Consider the following 22,068-nt stretch of genomic DNA (forward strand, 5'->3'; position numbering starts at 1 on the left):
GCACAAAATGTACGTGGCATGAATGAATGAATGAATGAAAACTTTATTAACAGATTGCAGAATGGGTACAGTGCAGTACAGCTCAATACATACAATTGTTAAGGGGATGCAGACCAGAGAAAGACTTTCGTCTTGTTTACACCAGGGTCCCCCATTTCCAATTCATCGTAACATATATGACATACATGACATACAGATAGACAGTACTGCTACATCTATACATTTATGACATACCAGATTTGCAATTACAGTACTGTATTTGTGATACAAAAAGAGTCCAGAAAGAAAAGAGTATATACATTAGGCGTAGAAACTGTACATTGGATTGGGTAGGTGGGGGTGGGACTGTACATTGGAGGTGGTTGGGGGGGGGGGGGGGGGGTGGGTAGGAGTGTGGGGGGGGGGGGGGTTGGGTAGGAGTGGGGGGGGGGGGGGGGGTGGGTAGGAGGGGTGGGTGGGGACTGTACATTGGAGGTGGTTGGGTGGGTGGGGGGGGGGGGTGGGTAGGAGGGGTGGGTGGGGGACACTGTACAACTGTACAAACAACACTGTACATTGGATTATTGACAAGACCATACTTGGTAATTTACTGTACATTGGCGGGGGTTGTGTTCGGACATTTACAGGGGCCAGTTTCGAGTTGCAGTCTCCCTTAGGTGTTTTTTGAGAGTGTTTTTGAAAGTGGGTAGTGATTCACATTCCTTTACAGCTTTGGGTAGGGCGTTCCACATTGATGTGGCATAATTGCGAAACGTGTTTAGTCCCAAAATGGACTATAAATCAAAGGTTTTTGTCCAAACATTGCAAAACTTGCAGGACATGTTTCATAACACTGCTGAACTGTATGTATGAACTTATTTTGCAATCGTGATGATCAATATTGGCTTGAAACCCGCAGATCGCCGCTTGCGGCTATATTATTCTATAGTATTTTTGTTATAATTTTGTTTATATATTCCGTTATATTTGATTCTACTTTAATCGTCTGTTAATGTTGATGACCAAGACAGATTCCTTGTATGTGCAAGCTTACTTGGCAATAAAGACCTTTATGATTGAATAATGGCCCTAGTAAGCTTTAAAATATATATATATATATTATAATAATTGTGACAAATAAACTTTCATAAAGACCCCCGAAATTTCGCTGTTGAGGCTTTCACTGGGGTCTTCAGTGTCAATCAGGACCCCCCGTATATTTCGCACCCTGTAGTCAAGTCAAGTCAAATGTATTTATGAAGCACATCTCATACACGGAGGCAATCCAAAATGCTGTACAGAAAAAATTATAAAAAAGAAGAAGGCACAGCATAAAAAATTATGATTCTCTGGAATTTGAAAATGTATAAAAGGAACACAGAAGGTAGAGAAAACTAGAAGTACCATAGTGTCTATTGAATTGGAATTTGAGAGGGATGACTGCACCTCTGCCACATGGCTATATATATTTATATATATTATATAGGCTATATATATGATATTTTTGGGTACAGTTGTTCATTCTATTCTAAGCAGAGACAGGTGCCTACATGTATACAGTGTGGTTAGTGCATTGTACAAATGCTTGTGTTGTATCCTGTTTGACAGATGTCTGGAGACCTCGGGGGGAGAGACTGGCCAAGTAATCCTGGCCACCGCCATGTCCATTCAGGCGCCATGCAGTTCTTTCTCTGCAAAGCCCTACTGGGGGGGGGGGGGGGGGGGGTTGGAATGGTAGACGCACTGTCCCACTGCAACAGCTCGGACTACGGTTGGTTTGCAGGGTTTCCTAATAGAGCATGTTAGGACATGCCAGGCGGCGGACCCAGGGACAGTCTCAGTTGAATAGTATGTAGCAGGCTGCCGTTTAAAATGACGAGGGTTGCATTTTGAGCTGCGATTCCGAATGTTGACATGATGTTAATTTGAATGTATTTTATAATATTTGAAATCGCCGTACAAAATCTTTGCATTTCAATCTAACATTAAATCACTTTTTTGAAAATAAACCCCATTCAACCGAGACTGTTCCTGTGTTCAATGGAAATGAAAAAAACAGGTTTTATGTCTGTATTTAGCAGTTTTGGGGGGGTTTAACTGAAAAGGTACAGTATTCAGAGCCTTAATTTGAATCATTGCCCTTTTTGGTGTTATACCAAAGACACAAGCAACCAATTAACAAATGTACTAGTGTGTAAACATTTATTTATTCAATATTTTGGGTGTGAGGCAGAATCATGATGTTTCCACAGAGGCAGGATGATGGAAGCACTGCAGGATAGCAATCTGTGATTTAAATTGATTATTAGGTTTCCTGCATGGCTTTTACGCTCTCCGCACTACACAAAGGGCTTTTACGGAGGAACTCGTAATGTTTCACTGTCCAACGTGCTGCTCTTTCTCACGCTAAATTGACATTACGTTTGTGTGGGTAATAGGACTGGCTAGTCCTTCCATTGTGGCCCTTTGTTCCATGCTGTTGAATCACCCTGTTTTTTTTTTTTTTTTTTTTTTTTTTATCCTTTATTTATCCAGGAATGTCCCATTGAGATACAAGATCTCTTCTTCCAGGGAGTCCTGACCAACACAGCACACAACAAGTTTCAACATAAAACAGGGCATTAAACAAAAAACATACAATTCAAATATAAATACAGAGGGTCATTTGTGCAGTGGCAAGGAGCATAATCACATCAACAATAGCATCAGGTAAAACAGTTACATGTTTCATAAAGGGCTAATCGTAGCATACCTTTAAAAGCATTCACAGTAGGAAGTGCCTGTAGACAAAGTTTCACTTGCAGCGTATTCCATAAAAAGGGAGCATAGTGGGAGAATGCAGCTTTACCAAGCTCTGACTGCATCAAAGGAACATTTAACAGCATCCCATTTGCTGCTCGTCTGGTATTAAAAAAGCAAGTATAAAAGGACAGAAGTCTGGAGATATATAAGGGCAGCTTACCTAGCAATGACTTAAGGATAAAAATCAACATGTGTGATTGTCTTCTTTGGTACAGAGAGGACCATCCTAATGACTGATACAAAGTGCAGTGGTGGGTGCGAGAGCCTGCACCTGTTACAAAACGTATGGCAGTATGGTACGCAGAATCCAGCTTTTTAAGCAGGGAGGAAGGAGCATGCATATAGATTACATCGCCATAGTCTAATACAGGCAGAAAGGAACTCTGCACAATTCTCTTCCTGGCTTCAGACGGGAAACATTTCTTTAACCGGAAGAAAAAGCCCAGTTTAGGTCTACGTTTTCTCAGTAGGTTCCCAATATGAACATCAAAGGCCATCTTTTCATCAATCCATATGCCCAGATATTTATAGGATGCTACTTTGTCAAGGCATGTCCCTTCCAGTGTCAGAATCGGGGGGACAGCTGTATTAGCTCGAGAGCGAGAGAAGGTCATGTACTTGGTCTTTTTTGCATTAAGGACCAGTCTTAGCCTTAACAAGGAGTGTTGTAGTGTATTAAAAGCATCCTGTAGAAGCTCTATGGCCTGAGTTAAAGAGGAAGCCACTGTGTAAACAACTGTATCATCGGCGTATAAATGAAAACGTGCTGGGTTTATCCCATTTCCTAGTTCATTTATAAAGATGGAAAATAAGACAGGGGCCAAAATAGAACCTTGTGGAACACCTTTGTTTACAGTAAGAGCAGCTGAGGTATAATCTTCTACTGAAACACACTGAGTTCTTTCAGATAGATAGTTTTTAAACCAGCTCAAAGCCATTTTACCAAGACCTATGCAGCCAAGCCTTTGCAGTAGCAATGCATGATCCACAGAATCAAAAGCTTTAGACAGATCAACAAACAATGCTGCACAGTGTTTTTTCTTGTCCAGTGCTTCAATTATGTCATTTGAGACTAGCATAGTCGCTGAAGTAGTACTATGGCCTGATCTGAAGCCTGACTGAGACTCGTTAAGAATATTATGGTCAGTTAGAAACTTTTTCAGTTGTTCGTTTACAAGAGATTCAAAGACTTTGGCCATTACAGACAGTCTGGAAATAGGGCGATAATTATTTAGGTCAGAGGGGTCTCCGCCCTTTAACAAGGGGAGAACCATGGCCGACTTCCATGAGCTAGGTAATTCACCAGCACAAAGACTGAGATTCAAAATAGAGGTTATGGGTTCTGCAATCAGACCTGCAGCAACTTTGAAGAAGAACGGCTCTATCTTGTCTGGGCCTGAAGATTTCTTTACATCTAGGCTCATTAAAGCTTTGTGAACCTGAGAGGTCAAGATGGGGGCAAAGGTGAACAGTTGATCAGTTTGAATGGTGGCCATGGGTAGCTGAGCCTACCAACAGCCATTACACGTTAAGTCTGGTCAGAATAAACTCAACCCACTCTGCTTTATCCAGAGGAGAAGGGTTTGCAGTTAACTACAGCCCTGAAAAGAAGCAAAGGTCGTCATTCTACTTGAACTAATTAGCCTCTTTATCGACCTCTATTTTACCATTCCTTTCTGTCTCTGAGATTGGTTGTGACAGGAGCCCAACTGCAGAGTGAGGTGGTGGTCTGTGTGTGTGTGGGGGGGGGGGGGGGATAATCCTCCCTGCAGCTTTGATCACACATGACCAAAAGGACATGTACGGCAAACATAGGAAAACTCCCATTGTCTTGTCATTGCAGTGAGAGGGGACGCGTGGCACAGTGGCATCGAGGAACGTAGGTAGCCTGACCTGACTCTGGAACCGAATCTAACGTCGCTGCTTATCACTGCTTATTACAGTAGTACCTCCCGAAGGTAAGTAAAATACACATTTAAATGTTGAAAATCTGCGTTATTTTCCCTTTAATATCGAGTGTGATAATATTGACTCATTGAGCTCTTTGCTATTAACTGGATTGATTGATTGATTTGAACTCTTAGCTGTTTTTGAGGCCACTAAAGGTAATACAAATCACAGAAAGAGTCGCTGAGCAGTGAGTGAACGGCTTACATTCCTTGGCAACAGTTGTCTCATTCCTTAGGTAATAGATACACAAAATGCATTATCATCCACAGCAATATTAATGCATTTAATAAGCCTCATTTTATATTTTCCTGTCATAATGCATCAGAAACTGATGGCAAAAACTAGGCTAAGTTACAGCAGGTTAAGAGAAAAGGATATCTTCATGTCATGGTTCACAATTTACTGACTAGAGCCTAAATCTGCCAAGAATACTAAGAAATAGAAAGGAAGGTATAGTTCTGGTTATTGATATAAAATGTTCTCCCCCACCACAAATATTAGAGTTGGAACAGAGATTCAATAAGAACCGGTTTCGATAAGCAGAACCAGAACCGGAATCGATCAAATCCAAAAAAATGTGCTAAAATGTTTCATTGTGCTCCTAAATTTATTTGTGTACTTTGTGTAAAAAAAATGTAAGTAAACGTCAAGCCCTGTGATGTTCTCAAATTAATAAAGTAATAGTGTTTAATAATTGTGATTTCAATATCAATCAAAATAATCATTTTTGTCATAATCGAGCAGCCTTACATACAGTACATATATACATAGGCCTACATACATACATACATACATACATACATACATACATACATACATACATACATACATACATACATACATACATACATACATACATACATACATACATACATACATACATACATACATACATACATACAGACATGCACACATGCACACATGCACACACACACATGGGACTGATTACATAACCTACATACATAATATGCCATGGCTTCGCCTTGGTGGAGGTAATGACTAATTGAACATCACAAGTGTAGAATGTTCCAGATCCCTCTCCAAATAATGCAGTTCCCGTACCAAGCTGTGATGCAGCCGGTAAGGACACTCTCGGTGGTGCCCCAGTAAAATGCACGCAGGATGTTAGGCCCCATGCCAAACTTTTTGAGTCTTCTCAGGTGGAAGAGGCGTTGATGGGCCTTCTTCACCACCTGATCCGCATGGGTGTCCCATTTCAGGTCCTCAGTGATGTTAACTCCGAGGAACCTGAACTGGCCTACTCTCTCCACAGCAGCACCTCCAATTGTGATGGGGGCCACCTCCGTCTTCCTCCCCCTCCTGAAGTCCACCACCAGCTCTTTGGTTTTGGCAATGTTGAACGAGAGGTTGTTATCCTCGCTCCACTGTGCCAGGTTGTCGACCTACCTCCTGTAAACCGACTCGTTCCCATCGGTGATCAAGCCCACCACAGTTGTATCGTCGGCGAACTTGACCACCTGGTGTATAGACACGCAGTCGTATGTATACAGGGAGTACAGGAGGGGGCTTAGGACACAGCCCTGAGGAGCTCCAGTGCTCAGGGTCAGAGGAGCGGAGGTGATGGAGCCCATCCTCACTACCTGTCGCCGCTCAGACAGGAAGTCCAGGATGACGGTGCACAGCTCAGGGGTGAAGCCTAGGTTGGTGAGTTTGATGACCAATTTGGAGGGGATTATTGTGTTAAATGCTGAACTGTAGTCGGCAAACAGCAATCTGGCATATGTATTTTTGTTTTCCAGGTGAGTGAGGGTGCTGTGGAGTACAGTAGATATCGCATCATCTGTGGATCTGTTTCCACGATAAGCAAACTGGTGCTGGTCTAGTGTGGGGGGTATGATGGTACACATTTAGTTTTTTATGTGCCTCTCGAAACACTTGCTTACTATGGGGGTGAGGGCAATAGGGCGCCAGTCATTTAGGCATGTTACCTTGCCTTTTTTTTTTTAAACAGGCACAATCTTGGAGGACTTAAAGCAGGAGGGGAATAAACAGAGGGAGAGGGAGAGGGTGTATATGTGTGTGCTCTTCTGCATGGAATAGCATGCTTATTCCCCATATGAAAAAAACCCATTGAGTGACATTGCCATGTGTATCGGCCGGCTGCTCTAATGAGCACTGGAGCGATAGGGTGGTGGGCGTAGGAGGAGAGAGGGGCTCGGTCGGCCTCAGATTACGAATTATTCAGAGCTGATCCCGGCGACCTCTCGTTAGGCAGCCAATTAGGTGGCCTGTCACGAGTCTGTCAAACTGTATTGTGTCACATGGTGTGTCAAAGGGTGAACTTTGAACTTTACGCAAGGAGGCGCATCTCTTCCAATCAGCCGCTATTTCGAGACATTTCCCTATTGGAGGCGAATATGGAGATCAGTGTTAAGTGGCGTCAGGCACGTAGCGTGGCTCACTGCGCCTGGGGGGAGCATGTCAAACAAGCTCAATCTGCTGAACCTACTGTCACTCTGTCACTCTGTGTTAGACCGGTCAGCCCAAGCCCAGCGTTTTCTTATCCTGCAACCCTAGCAGTTGAGAAAAATAGATGGATTGTGCCGTTTAACCCTGCAAGACCCGGATATATTTCTACTTGCAAAAAAACATTCTTCAACCTTTCAGATGGTGTTGTAGGAGTACTTTGGAGAGGAAAATATAGTGTTTTAAAAAAAAATTATGTTTTGGTAAGATTTGATTGAAATGTTGCAAAAACTGTGGTTCTATCAGGTAGCAGAATTTCTAAACAACAAGGGGAAAATGATTTATACCCTTTTTTTTAATCAAATACAAATGTTACACATTTGCAACTGTGGGCCTTGCAGTATTAAGGGTCAAATTAGGTTGGTTTGTTGAAGTTATGGGTGTCAATAATAAGTGGTTATTCATTTAACGGAGTATTCCAACTTGCTAACAAAAGAGCCATGAGCTTGATTAATAATCTCTGTTTGCCTTCCCTCCTTTATCCATATACAGTACATAATGAGTTATCTATGCTTACCAGTAGGTTTTCAACAAAAAAATGAATAGGCCATGCTGGCACCTATTTGGACACGTGCTACACAAAACGTTGAGGGACAACAAAAAAATTTCAAGAGAAAATGACTTGCAAGCCGTGGAGAGGAGAGTAGTAGTAGAGAGTGAGACTACGGTGTTATGACCTGATTCGGGTGCCGCCATAACAAGTGAAATATTGAGATCCAAGCCGATGCTCACAGTGTTACTCTGTGTTGCCACGCGACTGAAAGAGACGCGTCCACCTGTAGTAGCAGTAGTAGTAGCAGCAGCAGTAGTAGTAGTAGTAGTAGTAATAGTAATAGTAATAGTAATAGTAATAGTAATAGTAATAGTAGTAGTAGTAGTAGTAGTAGTAGTAGTAGTAGTAGTAGTAGTAGTAGTAGCAGCAGTAGAAGTAGTAGTAGTAGTAGCAGCAGTAGTAGTAGTAGTAGTAGTAGTCGTAGTAGCAGTAGTAGTAGCAGTAGTAGTAGTAGCAGTAGTAGTGTTTTGCCCATGTGTAATGATAGTTTGTTGTCGGCGAGCCATTATGCAGATTTTGCCTAGTTCCGAGCTGAGGGCTTTTTCAACCTGTTCTTGTCAGAGACCAGCAGGGCTGAGTCGTCCGCAAACAGGAACAAGTTGCAGTCACAAGCGTTATGATATTATGTTATGCAAATGTAATTGTCTCACGTAGGTGTTTTTTGAGAGTGTTTTTGAAGTCATGCACTTGTCCTAATAAACTAACCTACACTGTAGCACTCAACACTTTTATGAACATTGTTACTCAGCTGATAGAGTTGTGCCCTTCCTGACGACTTGTCGTACAGAACTTGTAAGTCGCTTTGGATAAAAGCGTCAGCTAAATGACTAAATGTAAATGTAAATGTAGTAGTAGTAGTAGTAGTAGTAGTAGTAGTAGTAGTAGTAGTAGTAGTAGTAGTAGTAGTAGTAGTAGTAGTTTTATTCAGTCATCACACACAATACAATATGCACAATCATTCAACAATCTTTGATTTAGCAGTGACTGTGTTACGACCCTGGCTCAAAGGCACGCAACCTATGTGCAAAACCGACACCAAAACCCGTGTTTAACCCAAAAAGACTGCTCTAACCATGAAATACCGATACAAACTAAAGAACAAAGGATAGAAGAACATGACAACTCTCCTTCTAGCCACAGACAGACCTGCATGTGTGACTGAAGGGGTGGTTTTAACCTGCCAGCCGGTAACCAATCAGCAGCAATTAGCTAATTAACAGCCCTCACCTGTATGCCCAGTGACACAGGAGTGATCAGGCTCATGGTACATAACCCCTCCCCCACCAAACTGGTTGCCCAAGAGGCAACCACTACATATCAAACCCAAAAAAAAAAAAAAAAAAAAAACTGTGACCCATTAGTTGTCAGGGCCACTACCACAACAGCGATAACGGGCCGGCCCCTGTCTAACACAACCACCAACCGTGTCGTATGCTCCCCACTGTGGAACATTTGCCAATGCTGTGTAAAACAAAAAACAACCCTGTCCCGACTTTCGGGCAAGCTAGACCTCACAAAAGGTTCCACCACTGCGGTACATGGCTGCAGTGGGGCAAGCGCCTCCTCCCCTGAGGCGTAAGACTTAGGACCCCATCGACAAACCAAGACCTTATCATATATGAGCTCCCATTCAACAGGCCCCTCCACCGATACCGACCTGTCAAAAATAGACTGCAAACCAAAATCAATTTGAGAACTAAACTCACTGCGCTCAACAGGACAGAACACAGAAAAACAAAAACCATAGATCTCTGATACCACCACCACACCCATATCCATCCCACCTGGCACTGGCAGTTCAGGATACTGCAACCCGTGAACATCCAGAGTAGGATGTACCGCCTCAGGTACAGGCCCACCGTCTCTGGAACATGTCAATACGTCAGTCACAAAAGTGTCTGGAACACCATCTAAAATGGCGTCACACAAAATAACATTGTCCTGATCAAAATGGCTGCCACTCAACAGACCAGGTCGCGAAGGCGGCTCCTGCTCCACAGGACACAGGTAACTAGGTTGACTATCACACCTAGTGCATGGCAGAGAATCAGTGTGGACACGTGAATCAATGTCAGAATCATCAACTGACATACTGGGACCATCCCTGCCCACAAGTGAAACATCAGGGACAATAGAGCTACTGTGGGAAGGCTGGCAGCCTAAGTCAGGCCTAGTAGCCTCTTCAACTAGAACGGTGCCACATGAATCAACAGCATCTCTCATAGCATCCTTCCCACACTCATCCTCCAATTCGTTCGTGGCCTCAGCCACCGTACAGGCTGGGAAGACCTTGAGACACTGCGCTGCCAGATCATCTCCTGCCACATGCCTCTCCGGCACGCATGTCAACTCTGGTTTCACCACCGGGCCTAACACAAAGGCACAATCAAGAGAATCATTATGCAGAGGTACATCCACAGTGTGCTTTCCAAAATTCTCAACAGGTACACTTTTCAATTCAACAAAGAATGTGTCACTAAGTGTAATGTCCCAAGTCAAAGTATCAACAAAATCACTTTTGTCCTTTGACATTGCCCGTGTCACAGCACACACAGGGAACACTCCTAGATGTTTCTGTGCCAGCTCATTAGGGACCTCGGAAACCACAGGAATGGGAGTTACAACTGGAGTAGCCAACACTTTGTCACCAGCCAAATCATTCCCTAGAATGAAGGACACCCCTTTTATGGGAATGTGAGAACATACCCCCACAACAACATTGCCTGATACTAGGGGAGAATTGAGTGTGACCTCATGCAAAGGTGCATCCACAAATCCACTTCCAAAGCCACGAACAACGACACCGGAATGCAAAGAAGACTTTTCTGAAAACGGCAAAATCCCCTCCAGAATGAGGGACTGAAAAGCACCGGTATCTCTCCAAATTGTTATAGCCTGTTTGGACTCTAGTGCATTAGTCAGGGAAACAAATCCATCCATCATAAATCTTGAGGAACCCTCGAGCTCTTTGTCCACACGTTTGATACTTTCCCCATCACCCTCTAACGTTGGCATAGGTGTTCTGCATATGGTTTCTACCAGAGCCACCGTTCTGACATTTTTCTGTTCAAGCACCGGGCACCCAGCAACGATATGACCAGGCTCTTTACAGTAGAAACATATAATCCCTTCTGGGAATGCACCAGCAGAACCACCCCGCCTAGGAGGTGAAGTTAACTGACCAGCAGACACAGGTTTTGGGAAACGGCCCCCCTGAACAGGACGCCTATCCCTGGACTCAACACGGTAGTCCTCCACAAAAACGGACTTGTGTGTCAACACAAACTCATCAGCGAAGACAGCAGCATCACCTATCTTCGATACCCTACGCTCGTTTAGATGAGTGGAAACGGTATCAGGAACACATCTTTTAAATTCCTCTAGGAGAATCAACTGTCTAAGCTGCTCTCTTGACTCTGCTTTCTGAGAGGTGCACCACCTGTCAAACAGGTTCTCCTTCTCTCTTCCAAATTCAACATACGACTGTCCCTCCGACCTGCGATAACCTCTAAAACGCTGACGATAGGCCTCAGGGACTAACTCATAAGCCCTCAATATGGAAGCTTTAACCAGCTCATAGTCAGCACTTTGTTCAAGGGACAAAGCAGTATAGGCTTCTTGCGCCCTACAAACAAGAACACATTGCAGCAGCAGTGTCCAGGCTGTATCAGGCCACTTCAATGTGGTTGCCACCCGTTCAAAAAGGGGAAAATACCTTTCCACCTCCTTCTCAAAAAAAGGAGGCACCATCCTAATATTCTTGCCTACATCAAAACCGGAACGCGACTCTGACTGCAGAGCCCCCGCCTGTAAGGCAGCATGCTTAAATTCAAGCTCCTTCTGCGCACGCTCGTGCTCCAGCAACATGCGTTTCTCCTTAAGATCACGCTCCTCTTTCCTCTCCTCTCTCTCCTTAAGCTCACGCTCATGCTCACGCTCCTCTCTCCTCTCCTTAAGCTCACGCTCCTCTTTCCTCTCTCTCTCCTTAAGCTCACGCTCATGCTCACGCTCCTCTCTCCTCTCCTCACGCTATTGTAGCAGCTGCCTTTCCTTCCAACTCCCTAAGCCTCCACTCACCCTCCGCACCAGATAGTAGCGGAGACGCGTCAGACAAAGTAGGCTCCTCCACCCTCGGCGCAAGCACCTGCTCCCTAACGAGCAAAACCCTCAAAGCACTCAAGGCAGTTGGTTTCAAACGTTTCTCACTGGCAGTAAGCTCTACCTTGTAGTGCACAGCAAGCTCCAGAAGCTGTTCTTTGGAAAACCTCTCCAACATGTCATGCGAAGGGCGATCAACAAAATCCCTAATGGAAGCCATCTTTACTGCACCAGAGCCACAACCTGCTCACTATAGAGTCACCAAAAAGCTGCCAAAAGCACCCTAGCATACACACAATCTACCTAAAGAACCACTAAAGAACCACCAAAGAGCCACTAAAGAAACACTAAAGTGCAATGTGGTGTCCCACAAGGCTCTGTCCTGGGCCCTTTGCTATTTTCGATTTACATGCTACCCCTCGGCGATATCATACGCAAATTTGGCATAAACTTTCATTTTTACGCTGATGACACCCAATTATATATACCTATTAAGCCAAATGATTCCTCCCAACTACAAAACCTTGAGGCCTGCTTGCTTGCCGTCAAAAAATGGATGTCGCAAAACTTTCTACTCCTTAATGCAGATAAAACTGAGATGTTAATTGTTGGCCCCCAAACCACAGAGGCCTGTTTCAGGACATCTCCCTCAACTTTGATACCTGTCATGTATCCCAGAGCTCCACCATAAAAAACCTCGGAGTCATTTTTGTTTCCTCCCTCTCATTTAATGCACATATAAAAAATGTCACCAAAATTGCATTCTTCCATCTTCGTAATATCGCAAAAATACGCCCCATTTTAACTCTGGCTGATGCTGAGACCCTGATTCATGCTTTTGTCTCATCACGTCTGGACTACTGTAATGCACTTTTTTCAGGCCTACCTAATTCAAGCATCAAAAATCTTCAACTCGTGCAAAATGCGGCTGCACGGATACTAACTTGAACTAGAAAATTGTATCACATCACACCAGTTTTGTCCGCCCTACATTGGCTTCCTATCCAAGCCCGTTCTGACTTTAAAGTGCTACTCCTCACCTACAAAATTTTAAATGGGCTTGCACCGCTCTATCTATCCGATCTCATCTCCCGATACTCGCCCACTCGTGCTCTGCGCTCACAAAATGCGGGGCTTCTATCGACCCCTAGGGTTAAAAAGAAATCTGCCGGCCACAGAGCCTTTGTCTACCGCGCTCCCTACCTGTGGAACAAATTACCTGCCGTCATCAGGGGCGCCTGCTCTGTCGAAGCTTTTAAATCCCTGCTTAAGACTCATCTTTTCTCTCTCTCCTTCAACCTACCTTGATCTCACCTGGTCGGGGACTGACCTTTAGATTAATCTGTGTAGTTTAGTTATGGTACAGGGTACTACATGGTACCACTGGGTAGTTTACTATAGGGTAGTTTAGTTAGGGTACAGGGTACTACATGGTACCACAGAGTACTACATGGTACTACATGGTACTGCATGGCACTACAGGGTACTACATGGCACTACATGGCACTACATGGCACTACGGGGTACTACATGGTACCACAGGGCACCACAGGGTACTACATGGCACTACAGGGTACTACAGGATACTACGGGGTACTACATGGCACTACGGGGTACTATAGGGTACTACATGGCACTACGGGGTACTACATGGTACTACATGGCACTACAGGGTACTACATGTCTGCTCCTTTGCAGCACCACAAACATGGGAACTCTCTAACTCTTCCCCCCCCCCCCTCCCTCCCCCTTCTCTCTGAGTGCCCGTCTCCTGGCGCTGACTAAGGTGATGGATGCCTCGGGGTCTTGGCCAAGATTGTAGTGACTGCTCTACATGCACCTCCGAGGCCTTGGATCAGTTATTCACCGCCGTCTGTCCGTGGTCCTGTCAACTGATTAACAGTTTTAACAGACTGTTAACAGATTAACAGTCAACGCGGTTTCATTGCTGGGTTAAGTACTTCTATTCTATTCACATAATACGCTTACTTCATATATCTACTCCATTCACATATATGCCTACCACTTGTATCTATTGCTATGTCCGCCTACTACAATCTCATGAGCTGTCTAACGCCTGTCCCGTCTCCCTGTCTCCTTATGACTTGCTGTCCTGGAGTGTTGACCGGAGTGTTGGACGTCCCGTGACGAAGGCCGGGAGATTGCGACCCCCTCTGCGTGCCCCCCTGTCTCCGGAGGTCTCGTAGTGGTGACCGGAGTGCCGGATGTCCCGCGATGATGTCGGGGAGTTTCGCGACCCTCTCTGCGCCACCCCCTATCTCCCTGTCTCCGGCTGTCCCTGAGCAACGACCGGAGTGTTGAATGTCCCGTGACTAAGACGGGGAGGACGTGACCCTCTTTGCGCCGCCCCTGTGCCTCAAATAGATCCGCTATCAACTCTATCTTTAATCTTTCAAAATGTTCAGCTGCTATCGCTATTAGCTCTATCTTACATTTTTCAAAATGTACAGTTACTATTGCATGCACTCATCTGTGTTTCACCACACACATGAGTGCATGCTTACCAACTGTCCGTCTGCAACACTACTATCACCAACATCTAAGAAGGGAGATCCCCCCTTGAATGGCCCTTCTAAGGTTTCTCTCCTCCACATTGCCTGTGGAGCTTTTTTTCCCTATTGTTAGGTTTTAGTGAGTTTTTCCTTACCTTCGCATGGGGTATGTCTGGGAGTGCTTGCATTCTTTCATTTATTTGCATTCATCTAAAAAATGTTTGGACCCTATGGTGTTCTTGTTCTGTTCTTGACTTATTGTTATGTTGTCTTCTTGACTTGTTTAAAGAAGACCTGTACGGCCCATGGGGACATTAACGTGTGTTGTCGGGCCCTATAAATAAATTTGATTTGATTTGATTTGATTTAAAGAGCCACTAAAGAACCACTGAAGAAACACTACAGAACCACTGAAGAACCACTGAAGAACCATAAAGAATGCTAATGCCAATACTAATAACCATAAGGAGACGCTGTGGAAATGTGTGCTCTACTGAGCGCACCTTTCTAGTTTGCAAAAAATAAATAAAAAACAACCACCCTGAAATAAATAGATGTGTCATACGCGCAGGAGGTCAGGTGCTAACAGGTAGGCTAACCAAACACCCAAACAAACAAAATAATACAACAAACAAATTCAAACAGGTGCCCCTCATAACCTGATACGACTACTTACGCTTCTACCTCTAAACTGCAGTCAAAACCGGCCCACCACATGTCTACCCTAAGAAACACTAAATCAGGCCCTACCACACTACCTGTGTTTTCTGGCCCCCTATCCTACCTACCCTTAAGCTAATGCCCTGTAGACCTAACCCTCTTCAACCACACCTGCTACCAGCCAAAGATCATATTTGACCATCCACCCGTCCAGTACATGGTATGGTACAAGACAAGTAGATGGTGCTAATCACTTCTCTGACTGCCCCAGGAGTATGTGGTGCACAGGAAGCTAACAAACAACCAGAAAATAATGTCCCTACCTACATGTGGTGTGCACTAAACTATATATTTGAACAGCATTAAATAGTCACATCAAATTATAAACAAAATAAGGGCATACTCACCTGTTTGATGAAACGGCTCAGCCCCCACGTTACACAACATGTAACGAACACCCACACTATAGCACCACGACACACCATGCAAAACAACAACAAAAAACACCAAACAATTTCTAGGGGTAAATATCCCGGACGAGCGCCCAACTGTTACGACCCTGGCTCAAAGGCACGCAACCTATGTGCAAAACCGACACCAAAACCCGTGTTTAACCCAAAAAGACTGCTCTAACCATGAAATACCGATACAAACTAAAGAACAAAGGATAGAAGAACATGACAACTCTCCTTCTAGCCACAGACAGACCTGCATGTGTGACTGAAGGGGTGGTTTTAACCTGCCAGCCGGTAACCAATCAGCAGCAATTAGCTAATTAACAGCCCTCACCTGTATGCCCAGTGACACAGGAGTGATCAGGCTCATGGTACATAACAGACTGAAAATGTACAGACTGAAGCATAATGCTTATGCATGCCTGACCTATATTCTTAACAAAATGAAGACTCCAAAACAGTAAGAAAATAACAAAAAAATAATTATTCACATTTGTAATCTTCAAAAATAGCTATACAAACCATTTTCTTAAAAACCAAAAGCGAATTACTCATTCTTAAATGTATATCAGCATTGTTCCACAAGTTAACCCCAACAATAGAAATAAATCTCCTTTTAATCCCTTGCTTAGCTTTTTGAATCGTATATTTACAAATGTCTCTCAAATCATATTTTCTTTCATGTATTGAAAAAAAACGTCCGGAAGTAACTTTGCTTTAGCTCTGTACATTATTTACATAATTTTATAATAAACCAAATCATTACATTTCATAACATGAGACTTTATAAACAGTGGATATGTGTGGTCATAGTAACGTAAGGTTATGTATATAACCAAGTTCTATGAATTATGGCGACGCTCAGCATCATCTGCACTGTACTTCACTTTGTGCACGTGCACTGAATAAAAAATTCCACCATGTACCTTTACATCCCAACATTCGTCTGGCCACACCCCCATCCGCTTACCTTCATAAGCAGGTGTGTGGTCACCTACTCGCCTCCTTCCCAAACTTTCACCACAAGGCGAGATCAAGGGCCGCAGTGGCGTCTGATGCTGAGCGTCGCCATAATTCATAGAACTTGGTTATATACATAACCTTACGTTCTATTTCATTATGGCTTTCGCTCAGCATCATCTGCACAAGAGAGGCTGAGCGGGAGCCATAGCCCGACAAATGTACCCCGCTGAGGCCCCCCACAACCATCAGACCGGGGAGGACCGAGCCCCCCGACCCTCCCTAATGGAGGATACCCCCCCTATTGGAGGCTTACGGGAGGGAGACGGATCTGACCGTGCGAAGAGGAACTCAAGCAACTCAACGCACAGGGTGAGCAGACCGTGGCTTGACCCCACGACTACACTCACAACCCGCATGCCACCAGGGAACGAACGGAAGGAACAACCTCGTTACTGCCCCCAAAATCACAGGGTCAAGAGCAAACCCAACCCTGTGGCAAGGCTGTAGCAGCGGATCGCGAAGGAAGACCCAGACCCACTGAAGGGACTGGATCCCCTGGAAAAAGGGGGCCCGGAGAGGTCAATGACGCCAGGCATCAAGACCCCACCAGGCGGTCACTTAGTGACACCGCCCCCCACATCGCCAGCGTATTCGGATAAGGCCCCTCCAAGAGCGGGCCCTTTCCCCCCAATAGCACACCGCCTGGCACACTGACCCTGCAGAACAGGCAGTCAGCATGGCCGTAAGCACTCAAAAAAGGTTAACCAACGGAAGCAGGCAGCGCACCGGGGAAACCAGGCAGCAGGCTGTAACCTGAGCCTGAAGCACTGCGGACGAGACAGGCGCCAAAGGAGTCAGCTGAAAACAGCCCCCCCGGCGGAAGGGGCGTATGCTGGCGTTGTCGATCACCATGACAAAGCCTCCATTAAAAAAAAAACACCCAGAGGGGTCGAGGCAGAGAAGGCTGACATGATTGGCAGACGTCATGAACGTGCAGGGGCACACTCAACCGGGCAACCCGGGAGTTGACTCTGCTCCAACATACCAGGGAATCAACTACCCTCTCGGTACAGACGGTGGTTGTTCCTATAACCCCTCAAGAAAAAACTCCAAAACACACCTGCGGGTATACACTGGCTATACCGCAGTACAAGTGTTTCAGTTTTCAAAAAGGGTTATTCCAGGCCTACGGGTCGACGAAACATTACTTCGGACCGGGCCCGGCGGCTCGGGAAGCACAGGGTTACCAGAGGAGGTCCAAAGACCACCCCAACAGCCCCCTCTTCGCCACGCGTGAGAGAGGAGCGAAAAGAATGGAGAACCAGCCCTAAGCACACCGCACTTGGTATTCCCAGGCGGTCTCCCAACCAAGTACTAACCAGGACCGAACCTGCTTAGCTTCCGAGATCGGACGAGATCGGGCGTGTACAGGTTGGTATGGCCGTAAGCCATTACGATAGTGCAGAGTACAACATGTACCCAAAAAAGGGTCTCCATAACGCCTAACCCTGTGACACCCGGGCCGACCCGGCATTTTTCCCCCTGAAAAAAGCACAAGTCCCTCAGGGTACCAGAACAGCAGATCTGCATCCCCAGCGGACAACGGGTTAACTGACCTGGACCAGCGCGACCAGACCAGTCCCGTGCCCTAACCACGCCGACATGCCCACTCCAGAAGAGGGGGTAGGTATGCATGTCGATCTAAAACATGAAAAGAGGGCGCCACCCAGACGGTCCCATTTGTACCGCGCTCAGTGGCCCACCCCAAGGGCGTGAGACCCCTCTACCTATGTTCTGACCTATTCCGTTAACATCCCCCAGATATGAACGAGAATTCATCGAGACAACCTAGTAAACTGGCGCTCGGAAGAGACAAAACTCCATCCCAGTTGCCCTATAAAAACGCTGTTTTAATAACGAGCAACCAAGGCGCACTTAGCCCCTGCGTGCTTCTTAACAGAAACACCCCGAGCCAGCACTATGTACGCGTCGAGACCCAAACACATCAATGGATAGTCTAGCAAGACACCAAACATTGTTCCTCCAAGTCGCCTGGGAGAACGACACGGAGCCGTCGTGCTTCATGTTCCTTCCCCTTTTTATTTAAAAAAGAAAGAAACACAGACTGACATGAATCCCACGTGACGCAGCTGAGGGTAAATATTTTTTACATTTTTACATCCCACCACCCTCGCCACAGGGAGGAGACGGAAATCCCCAGAGAGACTTCCCACGCGAGCTGTATAGATTGAAAAGAATATATTGCAACATTGAGCTATGTAACACTTGGGTTAGGGCTCTCCGAGGAGGAGGCACTGAACCAATACACACTCAATAATCGAATTGAATCGAATACACACACAATAGAGCAGAACTCCTTTTTGAAGTTCTACTCACCTTGACAATCTGAGGAGGAGGCTCTGAAACTCTGAGGAGGCTCCCTCACAGGGAAGGAGAGTCCGAACTCACAGAAGGCACTTCTCCCCGAGGAGGAGCTTCGTGAGGAGGAGCTCTGACAACTCCCTGAAACAGATCCATAACATGGACCTGAACAACCCACGGAAGTCTTACCAACAGAGACGCGCTCAGTGACGTACTCTATGGCGGGGGAATTTCCGCGGTGCACACGCCCAATCTTCCAGGGCGTGGGACCAGGAAACTCCCCCCCCCCCTCTTACTCTGTAACGTGCCGAACAGCAACGTGACAGGAACCTTGAAGGACAGGAGGTTTTAACCCCTGACCAATCAGAAAAGGGGAGGGAAGGATTACCAGTTCACCCCTTTACGACCCCACACCCATGATACGATGTAATGACAAGTAGAGCATGACACAGTCATAGCCTGCTACATGAAGCATCGAACAGCCTCACATAGCTCATGTGCTAACCTGCTATCTGATTTTTACTAAGGAAAAAACACAGAACAGAGAGGGCCCCCTTTAAGAGCCCCGGTACCAGACTCACACATGTGCTTCTGTGGGCCAAACCTAACGCAGTTGTAGATCACAAGACACAAACAACCCTTCATCACAACAAAAAATGGCAAAAGTACACTCTTGCTACAGAGGAACGCCGTTTTTCATAACGAGAGAATACAGAATCCTCGATTATGTATTGGCCACAGGCCTTGCTAAGCACACATGATAAGTGACCAAACAATCTTTTCTTTAGGAAAAAATAGTTTCTCAAGCGGAAAGCACAACCCCAGCAATTAAGCTGAGGGTTACATCGTATCCCCACAAACACAGTGACACAATATATTGTAAACAACATGTCTGAGAGGAGGGTGGGGAAGCCCCAGGGAAACCGGGGGATCACCCCTCCTTCCTTACCCTTGATACGACCAAGTTGAACAGGTAACCCTGTTAATATGTGAACACACTGTTCATTGTCATTACAGGCTGAGAAAAGAATTCATTCCTCAATCACATGTCACTAAGCATAGCTTCATAGGTTAATTAATCCCCTTAGTTGTGAGTTCACGTTATATGAACACTGTGTTCTCATCACAACTAACCAGATAATTTTTACACATGTAAACAACAACCCGATTTCTATGGAGAGAGAAGCTATACCAGTGACAAGACAATTCACACACAACACGCGTCATATCCTCAATGTATTGCAGCAACACATGTTTTGGAAAACATCGTTATTACAAAACATTTAGAAGGGAAGGAAAGAAGAAGTGTTTAAAGTCCGGTCGGGACTCCTACCCTGAGGGCAGGCCAAGAGAACTGCAATCTGGCTAACGGGACACCGAAGTTGAACACAGCATCTCCTGTGTTGGCGACAAGGGTAACGTCGCTGCGCCACCCAGCCGCTACGTTTATCCATGTTGACGCAGTCCTCGCTGGCAGGGCTCCCGGTGTAGGTTCGACTAACATCCTCTGTCAAAGTTGACGTCGTAGTCAGAGTGTTTTAAGGCATGTTATAGTCACAGTATTGTTTCAACAGTGTAGCATTAACAAGCTAACGTTTACTAGCCTGGTAAACACAGCGAGGTAGCGCCGCAGCTAACAGCTGACTGGCTAACACAGTAGGCCACAACTAGCACGCCAACAAAGCAGCTATCCGACTGATAGCAACAAGCTAACGTTTACTAGCCTGGTAAACACAGCGAGCTAGCGCCGCAGCTAACAGCTGACTGGCTAACACAGTAGGCCACAAACTAGCACGCCAGCTAAGCAGCTATCACCTGAACTGTACGCGTGAATATTAAAGGCAACCAACTTGTGTTCAGCTTTTCTCTGATTGGCCGCGACCCCCCGCCCCCTTTTGCGGCAGCCGTCGGTCCCACGTCCCAAATTAAATCCAAGGAGCAAGCGGCAGCGCAGGCAACCAACTTGTGTACCAACCAACTTGTGTTCAGCTGCGGCAGCAGTGGAGCGCTGACTGATTATGAAATGCGCTGAACTAGAAAGCGTAATGCTATTATGTTTCGCGTTTTTAACAACCAACTACCAGATTCACTCGTCACTGTACATCACTTCTGAAGTATAAACAAAGCCCATACAGTTACGAAATGCGCTGAACTAGAAAGCGTAACGTTATTATGTTTCGTGTTTTTAACAACCAACTACCAGATTCACTCGTCACTGTACATCACTTCTAAAGTATAAACAAAACCCATACAGTTATGAAATGCGCTGTACTAGAAAACGTAACGCTATTATGTTTCGCGTTTTTAACAACCAACATATAACGTTACAGCGTACAGTTCCACACTGATGTACAGTGACACCCAGCAGAGTTTCTAGTTACAGTAGTGACGCGTGAATCGATAGTCCTAACAGTGTTTATTATTAAGAGTCAGATAGTCCTAACAGTGTTTATTATTAAGAGTCAGATAGTCCTAACAGTGTTTATTATTAAGAGTCAGATAGTCCTAACAGTGTTTATTATTAAGAGTCCTAACAGTGTTTATTATTAATTAATGTCATAAACCACATATCCGTTGTAGAAGCCCTTCAATGACAGCGCTCTCATATTTTGCGAATGCATAAAATATATCTTAAATTATGGCTATGTGTCTAATATGGCTGTCGCTTATCAATGACTTCGCGACAGCCATATTAGACACTCACTGTACATCAGTGTGGAACTGTACGCTGTAACGTTATATGTTATTTCGCCCGTGGAGGCTGCTGAAGCGCCAGCGGGGCGACGCAATGGTTTGTCCCCGGCTTCCGTGCGCCGCCGCCGGCTCGCAGCAGCGGCTGTGCTCCGTTGTAGAAGCCCTTCAATGACAGCGCTCTCATATTTTGCGAATGCATAAACTATATCTTAAATTATGGCTATGTGTCTAATATGGCTGTCGCTTATCAATGACTTCGCGACAGCCATATTAGACACATAGCCATAATTTAAGATATAGTTTATGCATTCGCAAATATGAGAGCTCTGTCATTGAAGTGGGTGGTGGCAGCGATAGGAGGTGTACTGTATGTCAAATGTCGGTCATGTGGTGGAAGAGTGGAAGAGTTTAGCACAGTCACACAACAGAACACCAGTGTTTCTAGTAGATATGTTTATTAATATAAATAAACACCTCTGTCTGAACTGGTTCGACCACCAAATGATCCCAGCTCACTCTCTGCGCGTCTGCC

Source organism: Notolepis coatsorum (genome assembly GCF_963971535.1).
Source record: "Notolepis coatsorum genome assembly, chromosome: 17".
Classification (NCBI taxonomy): Eukaryota; Metazoa; Chordata; class Actinopteri; order Aulopiformes; family Paralepididae; genus Notolepis; species Notolepis coatsorum.